Raw genomic sequence first — 13583 nt, 5'->3', positions numbered from 1 at the left:
CATTTTCTGCAGCAAGGGAATTCTTTTTTCTCTTAATTGGAATTACATGTAAATCCTGAGCTGTGGCCCTTTGTGATAAGTGTGTGTGTGTGTGTGTGTGTGAGAGAGAGAGAGAGAGAGAGAGAGAGAGAGAGAGAGAGAGAGAGAGAGAGAGAGAGAGAGAAGTATCTCAGCACCTAGCAACCTAGCTAGCACAATGTCTGGCATAAAGTAGTGCTTGTTATTTACGTGAATCAATGAATATACACTTTGTGTGTCACTTCTTCAAACTTTGCACTCTTACGGAGTATGGAATTCTTAAGTCAGATTGTGTTATGTCCAGGGCTTCTTGGCTGCAGAGGAGAATCTGGAGGTTGAGATGCATTATACCATCTTTCTGGTAACCAACACCTGGCCTATTATTGAAGAGAAGTGCAGCCTGTTGACATAACAACTTTTCCTCACTCTGTAATCACTGCACTCTGCCATACCACGTTTTTGACCCAGAAGGGACAAGAAGTCAAGTATGTCAGGTGGCTAGAAATTAACCCTTCATATTCTGAAGTATTGTGACGCACTAGCATTTGAAACACAGTGCAGTCAGAAAAGCCCAGGTCAGCACTTGGGAGACTCAGGACTCTCAGGAAGTAGGAGATCCCTGTCCACTATTCCTTTTCTAGTGCCTGGAAGAAAGTACTCAAAACTATTTTGTGAACCAACATCCCCAATTCTCTAATTCTGAATTATTTTTCTCAAATCATTTAAGCAGGTAGTGCAAGGAATTTGAAGAATCAGGGCAAGAAAGGACTCATCCTTTCTCTGTTCTTTTTATTCATTGCAAACCAGCCTTGCCAGCATTTGCGTCATAGAACCCTGAGTGAATACATCTCACTGGAACACAGGAACCACCCTAGGCCCTGACTCCAGACCAGGCCAAAGCTGGGAGCAGAACATTATTTTATTACCTGATTTTCCTTCCTCTCCTTGCTTTTAGCAGAGTGGCTAAAAGCCAGTGTGGGTTGCAGGCATGCTCGCCTACTGAGCCTGGCACATGGCCCACTGTCTACCCCACATTATACAGGCCATCAAATTCCACAGCCCCTTAGAGATGTTTATTTTTGTGTTCTGTCAACTCTGCTCGCTGCTTGAGCCACAGCAGGTCAATCAAAGGACAAGGTGCTGCCAAGCTGGGGGATGTGGGGTGCTCTGTTATTTCTTTTTAATTAAGACTGAGGACTTCAACTTCTTGCTTGAAATGAGCTAGAAATGACTTTACAAAAGTTCTTTTAAGTTGTGGGACATCTGTCCTTGTTCCTATTCTGATTTAGCCAAATCAGTCTACCTGTTTCTGGTTTGGGATTCCAAAAAATGTTTTGTGATCTTTTAATAGTAGAGGTCTTACAACTAGCTCCAAACCTTTTTTTAAAAAACATATGAATACTATCTATACATTCAAAAATACATACTTAGCCAAACCTAGCAATAGTTGTATTGTTTAAATAAGTTATCTGGTAGGAAAATATACTAAGACAACAGATGAAATGAGTTGAAGATTCTTGTATAGATTCCATAGTTTCCCAGGTCTGAGGCCCACAGAACAGATGCCCCCTTGGTTTATTAAGATAGGTCAAGAGCCTTGGAAAACATGAGGTCCATCTTATTTTCAGAATGTGTTAGTCAAAATCCAGAAGGAACTAGGAAATGGAAGAGACTTAAACAAAAGCATTTGTTAACGAAGACATGTAAGGGCAGTGTTAATAAAAATCCAGCAAATAAAGGCTTTCCCTTGGTAATAGTCACCCTCTCACCCCTACAAAGCCTGAATAAAAAGAGAGAGAGAGAGAGAGAGAGAGAGAGAGAGAGAGCAGTTATTGTAGAAGATGATCCCAGGTAAAGATTTGTGCCATTCATAGGAACTGATAGTAAACCAAGGAAATGAATGTGGTAATCTCATACTTCTCCTGCCTTAAAATCCCAGGGGCTGAGGCACTGAATGAACTCAGTAGGAACTCCATTTATACTATCCATAATGCCAGCATTCCAGGGCAGAAACCAGGGTGGAAATGAGATGAACCATAAACCTGAAGGAACAAATGGAGATAACTGTACACTTGTGTCACCTGGAGGCTTGTCCTACAGTGCATTAGGGTCATGATCAGGTACTGAACTCATGTCAGGGCTTGACTTTAAATGAAGTCACATCTCATAGTTTCTGACTAGTAGCTTTGGGAATTTCACGCACTGAATGTATCTGTGAAATTGAGTTTCTCTTTGTCTGCTCAGACTTCAACCCTTCCTTGGTTTCTGCCAGATCACCTTCAAATGGACCACTCTACAATATCTCCATCTTTGCTTCAGGTATTTCTCCTACATTGCAAATTCAAATTTCCAGTACTTGTAAAATGTACATTGAACTCACATGTCCAGAAAAAGCACTTTTTAAATGCTTTCATTATATTTTTGTAGGGTATAGGCACTGTCCCTGAGCTTTTTTGCTCAAGGCTAGCTCTCTGCTCTCTACCACTTAAGCCACAGCTCCACTTCTACCTTTGTGTGTGTGTGTGTAGTTAATTGGAGACAATGTTCTTTTGGGCTTTCCTGCCTGGGCTGGCTTCAAACTGCAACCCTCAGATCTCAGTCTCCTGAGTAGCTAGAATTACAGGTATGAGCCAACGGTGCCTGGCCTTTCATTATTTTTCTAACCCAGAATGCTGGAAAACTTTGAGTCATTTTGATTACGGTCCAACTCTTATAAGCAGTGAATCCAATTCTCACCACTTCTTTGTTTAATCTCACTTTAATCCATCCTCCCCTTTTCCATTTTCTATTGCCTTATATCAATATTAGGCCCGAGCCTGTCCTGACCTGCCTTATTCAATCCTAACTCTACTCCTCACTTACTCAATAACCTTATTTGACTTCTCTTCCACTTACTCAGTCATCTCTTAGTGTCTATGAGCCTGTTTCCTTTTCTGTTGTTCAGGCCCATGAGTAGTACCTACTGTAGAAGGGATTCATAAGCAGTATTCACCATAGGATAGATAGATCTATAAATAGGATCTACAGGATGGGAACAAAGACCTCTTTCCTCCTGTAGCAAAGACTACAGTGGGGTTAACACAACAGGATCCTCACTACCTTCTTCCTTTTCTCCACAAGGGGTGTTGCTTGTCTAACTCATTGAGCCCTTCCCTTTCTTTTTCACAATTGATCTGCTTTTTCAGCTTTTTTTTTTTTTTTTTTTTTTTTTTTTTTTTTTGGCAAAGAGGCCAGTAGTGGCTTAGGGACTGTTAGAGACTGAACTTGGACATGCCTATTTCTTTCACCAAGAAGATATTGCAACTGTATTTGGCTGATAGCTATAAGCTTCATTGATCAATTAGCCAAATTTTTAGCACTTTAGATAGCATTTTTATCCTCTTCTGATATTTGATGCCTGATGCTACCTCCAAACTGGAACATAGGTAAAAGACAAATGTTTTACTACTGAGCTTTCTGAATCTCAATACCTACCTCACAAAGTTGTGAAAATTGATCTGAGATAACTGAAATTATACCTAGAAACATAGGATATGCCCATAGCAAGTACTCAGACAAAAGTTAGCTCTTAATACTATTATTGTTGCTGTTGTTGTAGACTATCTGCCTGAATTTTACCGAAAGGAATTGTAATTTCAGTAGCTTATGATTATTACAATTCTTTTGTATCAGAATAAATGTTAAAGAATAATAGTTACATAAAGAAGAATTTCATAAACTACAAAAGAACCACATTCCCAATACAAACACTTCATGTGAAGTCATTGATGTGTGTTCTCAAGCTGAATGTAAAAATATTCTGAGAAGGGTTGAGAAGAGGCTCATGGTTCCGAAAGATTTTTTTTTTTGTAAAGAAAAAGAAACCCACATTTCTCTAACAGAAATCTCCCTCTAATTCTAAGGACTCTCCTTAGGATTAGCCATAATAAAAACTGCTCTTTGAGGCCTTTACAACTGTGCTACAAATAGGAATATTACATTTTTAAGCACAGTTTCCCCACCATGAGGTCAGACATGTCTGTGTTTGGAACTTCACTCAATCATTAACTATATGGTCATGACATGCAATTGAGCTTTAACTACAACTCAATATTAAAATACAAGAAAAGCATCTGAAAACTATTAAAATATTCACATATGAACAAATATTAATTTCCTTCCCTATAATACCAGCAGAGATATTTTAAACTTCATTTATTCCCTTTAGTTATTTTCTAAATTAAAAAGTAAGATATTGTACATTCTGATAATTTTATAACAGGGAGTCAAAAAAATTCCTGAACAGAGACTGGGAATGTAGCTCAGAGGCAACTTCATAAAAGAAAATTAAAAACGGAATGAAGTTAAATATGTACCAGTCACTAGATCAAATAGTGACATGGTTAGAAAAAAATTACTAGTAAGTAACTTTAGTACTAATTTGGTAATGTTTATTAGAAAATAAAAATTGCACATACTTTTCTGATATTTTTCTAAATGTTTTAATATTCTTCTTAGACTATTAAAAGGAACGAGAGAGGGTTTGTCAACAAGAGATTCAGAATCTTCATCTTTCACAGTTCCCCTTGGAAACAGGGTAACAAGATAAAAAGAGTCAAATAGAGTGAAAACAAAGCACAAATAAGAAGAAGCACTATATACCTCTGAAATACCAGTCCTGGGCTCAAATTCTGGCCCTGGGTGTTATCCCTGAACTTTTGTGCTCATGGCTAGCACTCTACCATATGAGCCATAGCTCCACTTCTAGCATTTTCGTGGTTTATTCAAGATAAGAGTCTCATGAACTTTCCAGCCTGGGCTTGCTTTAAACCATGATCGGCAGATCTCAGCCTCTTGAGCTGCTAAGATTACAGGCAGGATCCATTGGCACCTGGCTTTAAAATTACTCCTAAATAGCTTTGACTAAGTACAGAATTCATTGTTTTCCTGTAATGCACATGTTTTCTATATATTTGGCATAATTGGTACTTGCCACTTTATAAATGTATTGTGTTTGTGTGTCCCTTCTTATTTACATTTACCTCCCACTAGTATTTGAGAGGTTTTCACTTTGGGGCTATGCTTTTATAGGTGGAATAAAGGTATCTCCCTCACTTCATGTCCTAACAAGTTGAAAACAAGAATCTTAATGGATTGGGGTTTTCTGTCATGTTTTTATCTTATTTCAAGGTTAACTACAATCTAATTGACAAAAAAACATTTCCCAAATGTTTGAATGTGCATGGAAGTTTAAAATGGAAACCTATTCCAGCATGGTGTTTCACTGTAATTTTCAAAATTGTTTTCCTCTCCAAAGTGATGCAATATTTGATGAGTAAATACCATAAAACGAACAGTCTACTTCAGGACAGGGAATACACTGTTCTTTCCTGTGTCATTTTGGGTTCCTATGAGGAAATCATTTTCCTTTCTTTGATAAAGGTCCTGAAGAAAATACTGACAAAGACAAAATATTCTCACTGGGGGCTGAGAGATAGGAATTGGAAGTTGATACTGTCAAGATAAAAATAGGTAAAAACTGGAGTTATACTGAATCATTGTAGAATCTTCAAGGTAATCTGAAGGGAATAAAATAAGCATTATGATTTCTGCTTAATAATTAATTATAAGATTAAAAAGCACAGGTTGATCTTTCATGTCTAAAATCCACTCCTCAGTTAGGACCAATTCAGTATGTTGACGTCTTGTTTCTTAAGAATACACCAATGAACACAGAAAAAATAAAATGCTGTTGAATGGCTATAAAGTCTATACTGCATAATTCATATGCTTTATTCCTTCCTTTATAATTTTTTTTCTCCAGTACTAGAGCTTGAACTCAGGACCTCATGTTCACTCAGCTTGGTTGCTCATCAATGGTAGTCCACCACTTGAGCCACATCTTCAATCCTAAAACGCTTTATTCTCAGGAGCATTCCAATGTAGTGCCGTCAATGCATTTTAACCCTGTATTTTATTAACACTAACACTAACAAGATAGATTTTATGGGCCTCAGCCTCACTGTCATAATGAATTGTTATCACATTGTGTGTGTAAAGGAGGTATCACAGTCAAATCTGTAATTATAAGAAGTCATAATTAAGAGTAAAGCAGTAATAGAGTAGGTCAGGAAGACAAAATAAAATAAAACAAAACAAAAAGACAGAAAAGACTGAGCAAATTTGATGGCATGAAATCATTTTTGTAGAGGAAGCCACATTCTTGTGTCTTCTTACAGAGCTTCCTGATTGCTCGGCTGGGCTGCAGCAGTTAATAAAGGCCTGCATTCGTCCACTCCGACTGCTACAACAAAACACCAGCCACTGGATGGCTAAACCAACAGGAACTTCTTTTCTTACAGTGTTAGAGGCTAGATATCATAATTCAGTTTCTGGTAAGATTTCTCTGGCTTGCAGATGGCCACGTTTTTTGCCATATCCTCATAGGCCTCAACTTATACCCGGGGAGAAGGGGAGAAAGCTTAAGCTCCAGCGTCTCTTCTTACAAAGTGGTATGGATTGAATATGGTTTCTTCCCCTTGGCACTCATGATGAAATTCAATCTCAGTTATGAGATTCTAAGAGGTGGGATCAGTTGAGACCTTTAAGAAATAGTTAGGCTCTGCTATTAGGAATGGATTAATTTATCTATGTAATGAATGGCTTAATGGGTTATCTCTAGTGTGTGTGTGTGATACAAAAGCCCATTTGGCTAGAGCTTGCTCAAGTTCCCTGTCTGTCATCATATGATACCAGGTGCTACTTTTGAACTCTGGCAATAAGGAAAGCATCATCAGATTTGGTATTGAAACCTTGGACAAGAATTGCAAGGCAAAATCAAAATCAACCTTTTTCCTTTATAACTTACCCAGATAACAAACTTAGAAAACAAACTGAAATATAGGACACCAATTCTACCAGATCCAGGCCCTGACTTAGGATCTCATTTAACATTAATCACCTCCTTAAAGGTTTCATCTCTAGTACAGGCACATTGGGAGTCAGACCTTGCTGGAGGATTTCAAACTGTGTTCTATAAAACATTTTTTTTTAAATCTGCTCCCAGCTAGGTTGTGCAGTTCATGCCTGTAATCTTAGCTACCCAGAAGGCCAGCAGAATTGAGGCCAGAGCATGGAAGAAAAGTTTGTTATACTCCATCTCAAAATAACCAGCAAAAAGCAGGGCTAAAGGCATGGTTCAAGTGGTAGAACACAAACTGAGTTAAGTGTGAAGTCCTGAGTTCAAACCCCAATAGTGAAAAAAAATCTGCCCTAAATAATTCCAAAAGAAAGCTTAAACTTATAGGTATGAGAATTAAGTAAATTAATTTAACTGGCACACTTAAAAGAATGCTCAGAGACATCTGATAAGTGTTGACTACAGGTATTATAACTGTTATCATTACATTCATTTGGAAAATGAGACAACCAAAGCAAAGAGGGATCACATGGTCTGCCCGAGCCTTGTCTGACACATGATACAGTGAACGGGAACCCATGCAGCCTGGTTCTGAAGTCTACTGGCTCTTCCCACCGCAGGTTCCCAGAGGCACTTTAAAGCCTGAGTTCTTCCCATCCAGGAATCATTCCACAAAAATTCTCTACTTGATAGTACCAGTTCAGGGAGGTTAGGTTACTTGCAAACAAAGGTACTAGCCACAGGCTCATGGAGGGACTGGCTAGGTTGTCAGGGGAAGCACTTCAATAAATGTGTAGAGGTTAAGTAGGTTGGGAATATGGAAATGCAGTTGAAAAGGCAAAGAAAACTATAACAATGAGGGGGGAAAGTCTAGATAAAGAAAACCCCATAAGCACAGTATATTTCTGGGCAGAATAAAGTGTAGCCTAACTAAGCCAGCAGGAATACACTGGAAAAGTCAAAATTAAAGAACAGTTTCAAAAGATATACCAGCATATGCAGTTGTAAAGCAGATTTGTATTTGTGTGAAAATATTAACCCTAATTCTTCATTTCAATGGACAGAAGGAAGAGGAGGAGGAGGAGGAGGAGGAGGAGGAGGAGGAGGAGGAGGAGGAGGAGGAGGAGGAGGAGGAGGAGGAGGAAGAGGAAGAGGAGGAAGAAGAGGAGGAGGAGGAGGAAGAGAAGGAGGAGGAGAGAACCTTTAGGAATAGACTTCTTTGGCAACCTATCTCTGTGCCATGTAAACTTTGCCCTATCAATGAAAACCCATGATAAGCAGCACTTGCCCAAGTTGTGAAATCAACTGAAGCACAGGCAGACATCCCCAGCATCAAAGCAATGAGCAAATGGAGTTCTTAAGCAATAAGCACTTCCCCGGCCCCCGGTTTCTCATTCTTTGTTCTGAAGAAGATAATGTGAGTCTTGTAGGGTTGGCAAGCAGTGAACTATGAGAGAGGGAGAAAGACACAATCAGATAGAGATAAACAAAGAGAGGGAGCCGGAGGGAAAGAGAGAGGAACTGGAGGGGAAGAGAAGAGAAAGAAGGAAGAAAGAAAAGAAATGAGCAAAGAACAGAGGCAAAAGGAAAGGAAAGGAGGAAAGAAGAAAGGAAAAGAAGGAAGAAGGAAGGAGAGAGGACACACAAGGACTGAAAAGTGGACTCCCTCAGCACTTGATGGATTCTGATTTAGGATTCATAAAGCCATCGCCAAATTTGAAGTCAGGACAAAGCACTAAGGGACCTATTGTAGGTCCTGGCTTGCCAAGATATGGTTCAAGACTTTCTAGAATCATGATCATGGGTGCCGGCTTGCTCATTCCCAGAGTAGGCACTGCATATGTCTACCAGTGATTGACAATTGGAGGGAAAATGTTGCCCACTGTCAGTGTCAATGAATTTTGATAAGAAGGGCATGTCTCCAGAGTTAAACACTGTTACTGGTTAGCAGATCAGAGAATGTTGATTAAAGAAGCATGTTCCTGCTGGGAACCCATTTGCTCACACTTGTAATCTTAGCTACTCAGGAGACAGAATTGGAGATTCATAGTTTGGAACCAGCTCTGGCAAAAATGTCCATGATTTTGGCCAAAATACCTAGCAAAAGCTAGGCTGGAGATGTGGTCCAAGTGGTAAAACACCTGTCAAGCAAGCAAAACTGAGCAAGCATGAGGCTCTTAGTTGACACTCCAGGAGAAGCAGGAAAAAATAAGATCAAAGTAAGATATATGACTTACTTTTTTACATGTGACAGGAATAAATCTAAAAACAAAGACAAGTAGAAATGAATAAGAAGGAGCTAGACTTTCAGGATACCTTATTTGTATTTTTCTCTCCTTTATTTTCCCATAAAGATAATTGTGACTCTGAGGAAATTATACAGGATTTGTAGTTAGCAGGTCAAAGATGAGAAAACAGAAGATACTGTGTTCTAAGAACTATGCCTACTTAATCTTTGATAAAGGAACTAAAAATAGTGTGGAAGAAAGATAGCCTCTTTAACAAATGGTGCAGGAAAAACTGGTTCAACACATGCAACAAACTAAAACTAGATCCTTATATATCACCCTGCAACAAAATCAATTCCAAATGGATCAAAGACCTCAAAATTAAAACAGATAACTTGAAAACACTAAAAGAAGGAGAAGGAGAAACACTTGGACTCCTTGGCACAGGATGGAACTTCCTCAGCAAAGACCCAGAAATGCTACAAATCAAAGAAAGGATGGACAAATGGGACTGCACCAAACTGCAGACTTTCTGCAGGGCAAAGGACATAGCTCACAAGATAAACAGAAAGCTCACAGATTGGGAAAAGATCTTTACCAGCCATACAATGGACAAAGGCCTCATATCTAAAATATATGCAGAACTAAAAGAATTGCATTCCTCCAAAACAAAACCACAAAGAACCAATAGGCCCCTCAACAAGTGGGCTAAAGACTTAAAAAGAGACTTATCTGATGAGGAAATGAGAATGGCCAAGAGACATTTGAAAAAGTGCTCTACATCACTGGCCATAAAAGAAATGCAAATCAAAACAACATTGAGATTCCATCTTACCCCAGTAAGAATGTCCTATATCAAGAAAACTAAAAATAATAAATGTTGGAGGGGATGTGGCCAAAAGGGAACCCTACTTCATTGTTGGTGGGAATGTAAACTGGTTCAGCCACTCTGGAAAATGGTATGCAGATTCCTCAGAAGGCTAAACATAGAGCTACCCTATGACCCAGCAGCCCCACTTTTGGGCATCTACCCAAAAGACCACAAACAAGAACACACTAAAGCCACCAGCACAACAATGTTCATCGCAGCAAAATTTGTCATAGCTAAAATATGGAACCAACCCAGATGCCCCTCAGTAGACGAATGGATCAGGAAAATGTGGTACATATACACAATGGAATTTTATGCCTCTATCAGAAAGAATGACATTTGCCCCATTTGTAAGAAAATGGAAGGACTTGGAAAAAATTATACTAAGTGAAGTGAGCCAGACCCAAAGAAACATGGACTCTATGGTCTTCCTCATAGGGAATAATTAGCACAGGTTTAGGCTATTCACAGCAGAGGATCACAAGAGCCCAATAGCTATGCCCTTATGAACACATAAGATGATGCTAAGTGAAATGAACTCCATATCATGGAAATGAGTGTCATATCACTGTTGTAATTACTTTCAACATGCCATGTGAAACTGTAGCTTCCATTGTTGATGATCCTCTTGTATCCCCTTTCTGTGGTTGTACCTGCACTGTCACTGTATCTTATCTGAGTACATTGGAAACTGTGTATGTAGGTATTAGAACTAGTAAAGTGAAAGGGAATACCAAAGTTGAGAGACACAGGATAAAAAGACAAACGACTGGGGCTGGGGATATAGCCTAGTGGCAAGAGTGCCTGCCTCGGATACACGAGGCCCTAGGTTCGATTCCCCAGCACCACATATACAGAAAACGGCCAGAAGCGGCGCTGTGGCTCAAGTGGCAGAGTGCTAGCCTTGAGCGGGAAGAAGCCAGGGACAGTGCTCAGGCCCTGAGTCCAAGGCCCAGGACTGGCCAAAAAAAAAAAAAAAAAAGACAAACGACTACAAAAGCAATACTTGCAAATCTGTTTGAGGTAAACCAACTGAACATGGGGGAAGAGGGAAAGGGGGAGGGGGAGGGGGAATGAGGGAGGAGGTAACAAACAGTACAAGAAATGTATCCAACGCCTAACATATGAAACTGTAACCTCTCTGTACATCAGTTTGACAATAAAAAAATTAAAATTAAAAAAAGATACTGTGTTCTAAAAGGAAGGGTATTGCTCACAGGTACTGAATCTATCTGGAGGACAAAAGATACTCAAGAGTGAAAGCTAAGATCACAGAATGAATCAAGTACCCTTTCGCTGCCAAATGGGCCATGCTTCAAGGGCCTAGAGGCTGGCTCAGGGGAATTCCTCTTGTAAGTGACTGAGAAAGAACCCCTAGACTGTACAGTCTGTATAAAGAGTCAGATTCCTCCAAATGAGCATGGTCATCCTAGAGCAAAGGTACAAAGCTTCTCTCAGGAGAAATAACATTTTTAAAACTAATTGCTGTTTAAAGGAAATGTCTAGAATGATAGGGCAAAAAGGACAACTCATGTTTTCACTCTGAAGGTCAGCCTCATTGTAACAGAAGCCACAATGTTTTGAGGACTTAATTGCAAGCTAGGGCTAAGACAGTCGCAAGCACTACAATCAAAGAGAATCTGAGAGCCAGCTCTTTCCTCTTGGTGTAAGTAGTATAATCCTTTGTTCTCTGCACTAACTCTGTGTTTGAACATGTGCTAATAAAGGACTTCAGAACAAAACTCCCTTGCTTATCCCTCTCCTAGACTTTAAACCAATTCCCTATAACATATTAGGTTATTCCAGCAGGATGAAATTATGTGATGGCAGCAGCAACAAACCACTGAGGTCAGTTTCCTACCAAATGATGATGTCTTAGAAATATACAGTTGCTTCTTTGTCTTTCATTCTTTCTTTTTTTGAGTAGCTTTAGGGATTCTGAAAGGACCACCTACCCCTTGGGAAAGAGGAGGAAGAATATGAGTTAAGATGAAAAAAGATCATACATTATGAATGGCAATACAAACACTAAGATGTGGTTGAGATTATTCTACATAGTCATCAAGATGAGTTGAAGGTTTGGTGTGACAAGATTAAAAGCAGAACTGGAATATCTGAAAGTGATAAGAATGTCTTACCAGTGCTGGCTGTTTTATAGTCCAGGGAAGGAGTCTTTCATGAGCAAAGAAAAAAATTGGCACCAGGCACCCATGGCTCATGCTGTAATCCTAGCTACTGAGGAGGCTGAGACCTTGAAGATCATGGTTCAAGGCCAGCCAGGCATAAAAATCCTTATGAGATTCTTATCTCCAATTAACTACTCAAAACCAGAAGTGGAGGGCTGGGGATATGGCCTAGTGGCAAGAGTGCTTGCCTCATATACATGAAGCCCTGGGTTCAATTCCCCAGCACTGCATATACAGAAAATGGCCAGAAGTGGCGCTGTGGTTCAAGTGGCAGAGCCTTGAGCAAAAAGTAGCCAGGGACAGTGCTCAGGCCCTGAGTCCAAGCCCCAGGAATGGCAATAAATAAATAAATAAATAAATAAATAAATAAATAAATAAATAAATAATAAAACAGAAGTGGAGCTGTGGCTCAAAGTGGTAAAATGCTAGCCTTGAGCAAAAGATCTCACTCAGAGTCAGCACCCAGGCTCTGAATTCAAGCTCCATGACAGTCAAAAAATAAAAATTAAAAAAAACATACTTTCAGTATTTGTTACCCTTCTTACACTTAAGTAGTGATTTCTAGAAATGAGGGCATATTTTCATGGTATTATTTTTGTGAAAAGCTTTTGAAATTACTGCTGGTATTGCTTTAGAAGCCAAGACAATTAAATAAAACTAAGTGAGCTTGATAAAGATGTACTGTAACCTGTAATCTGGCTTGTTGAATGGTAACCCCTTTGTACAACTACAGAAAATAATAAATATATAATTTAAAAAAGAAAGCTGAGGGCTAAGAATACGGCCTAGTAGTAAAGTGCTCGCCTCGTATATATGAAGCCCTGGGTTTGATTCCTCAGCACCACATATATAGAAAAAAAATATGACTCTTAAAGATGGTAAAAACAATGTGGCCATCACTGTAACATATAACCCTGATGGGTCATACAGCATGCAGATTGAAGATAAGATCTTTCAAGTCCTTGGTGAACTTCACAGTGAGGGAGACTGCACATACCTCAAGTGTTCCATCGATGGCGTGGCCAGTAAGGCTAAGCTGGTTATCCTAGACAACACGCTTTACCTGTTTTCCATGGAAGGCAGTACTGAGATTGACATTTCAGTACCCAAATACTTGTCTTCTGTGAGCTCAGAAGGAATCCAAGGAGGAGGTGCCATCGCTCCAATGACTGGAACTACTGAAAAGGTGTTAGTGAAAGTTGGCGACAGAGTGAAAGCTGGAGACTCTCTGATGGTTATGATGATCATGAAGATGGAGCATATCATAAAGGCTCCAAAGAATGGCACAATAAAGAAAGTATTCTACAAAGAAGGTTCTCAGGCCAGCAAACACACTCGTAGTGGCGTTTGAGGAGGAGAAATCTGATAAAGGAGAATTACAG

At 39.4% G+C, this 13583-nt stretch overlaps 1 protein-coding gene across 3 annotated transcripts in view; it reads right to left on the bottom strand.

Moving 5' to 3' along the window:
• Positions 1-13583, bottom strand: part of Slc16a12 (solute carrier family 16 member 12) — a 69478-nt gene that overhangs the window by 26665 nt on the left and 29230 nt on the right. The window lies entirely within an intron of this gene.

The sequence above is a fragment of the Perognathus longimembris genome, chromosome 2 (assembly GCF_023159225.1).
Source record: "Perognathus longimembris pacificus isolate PPM17 chromosome 2, ASM2315922v1, whole genome shotgun sequence".
Taxonomy (NCBI): Eukaryota; Metazoa; Chordata; class Mammalia; order Rodentia; family Heteromyidae; genus Perognathus; species Perognathus longimembris.
The sequence above is the reverse complement of the archived record's forward strand: the minus strand, read 5'-3'. Positions and strand labels throughout refer to the sequence as shown.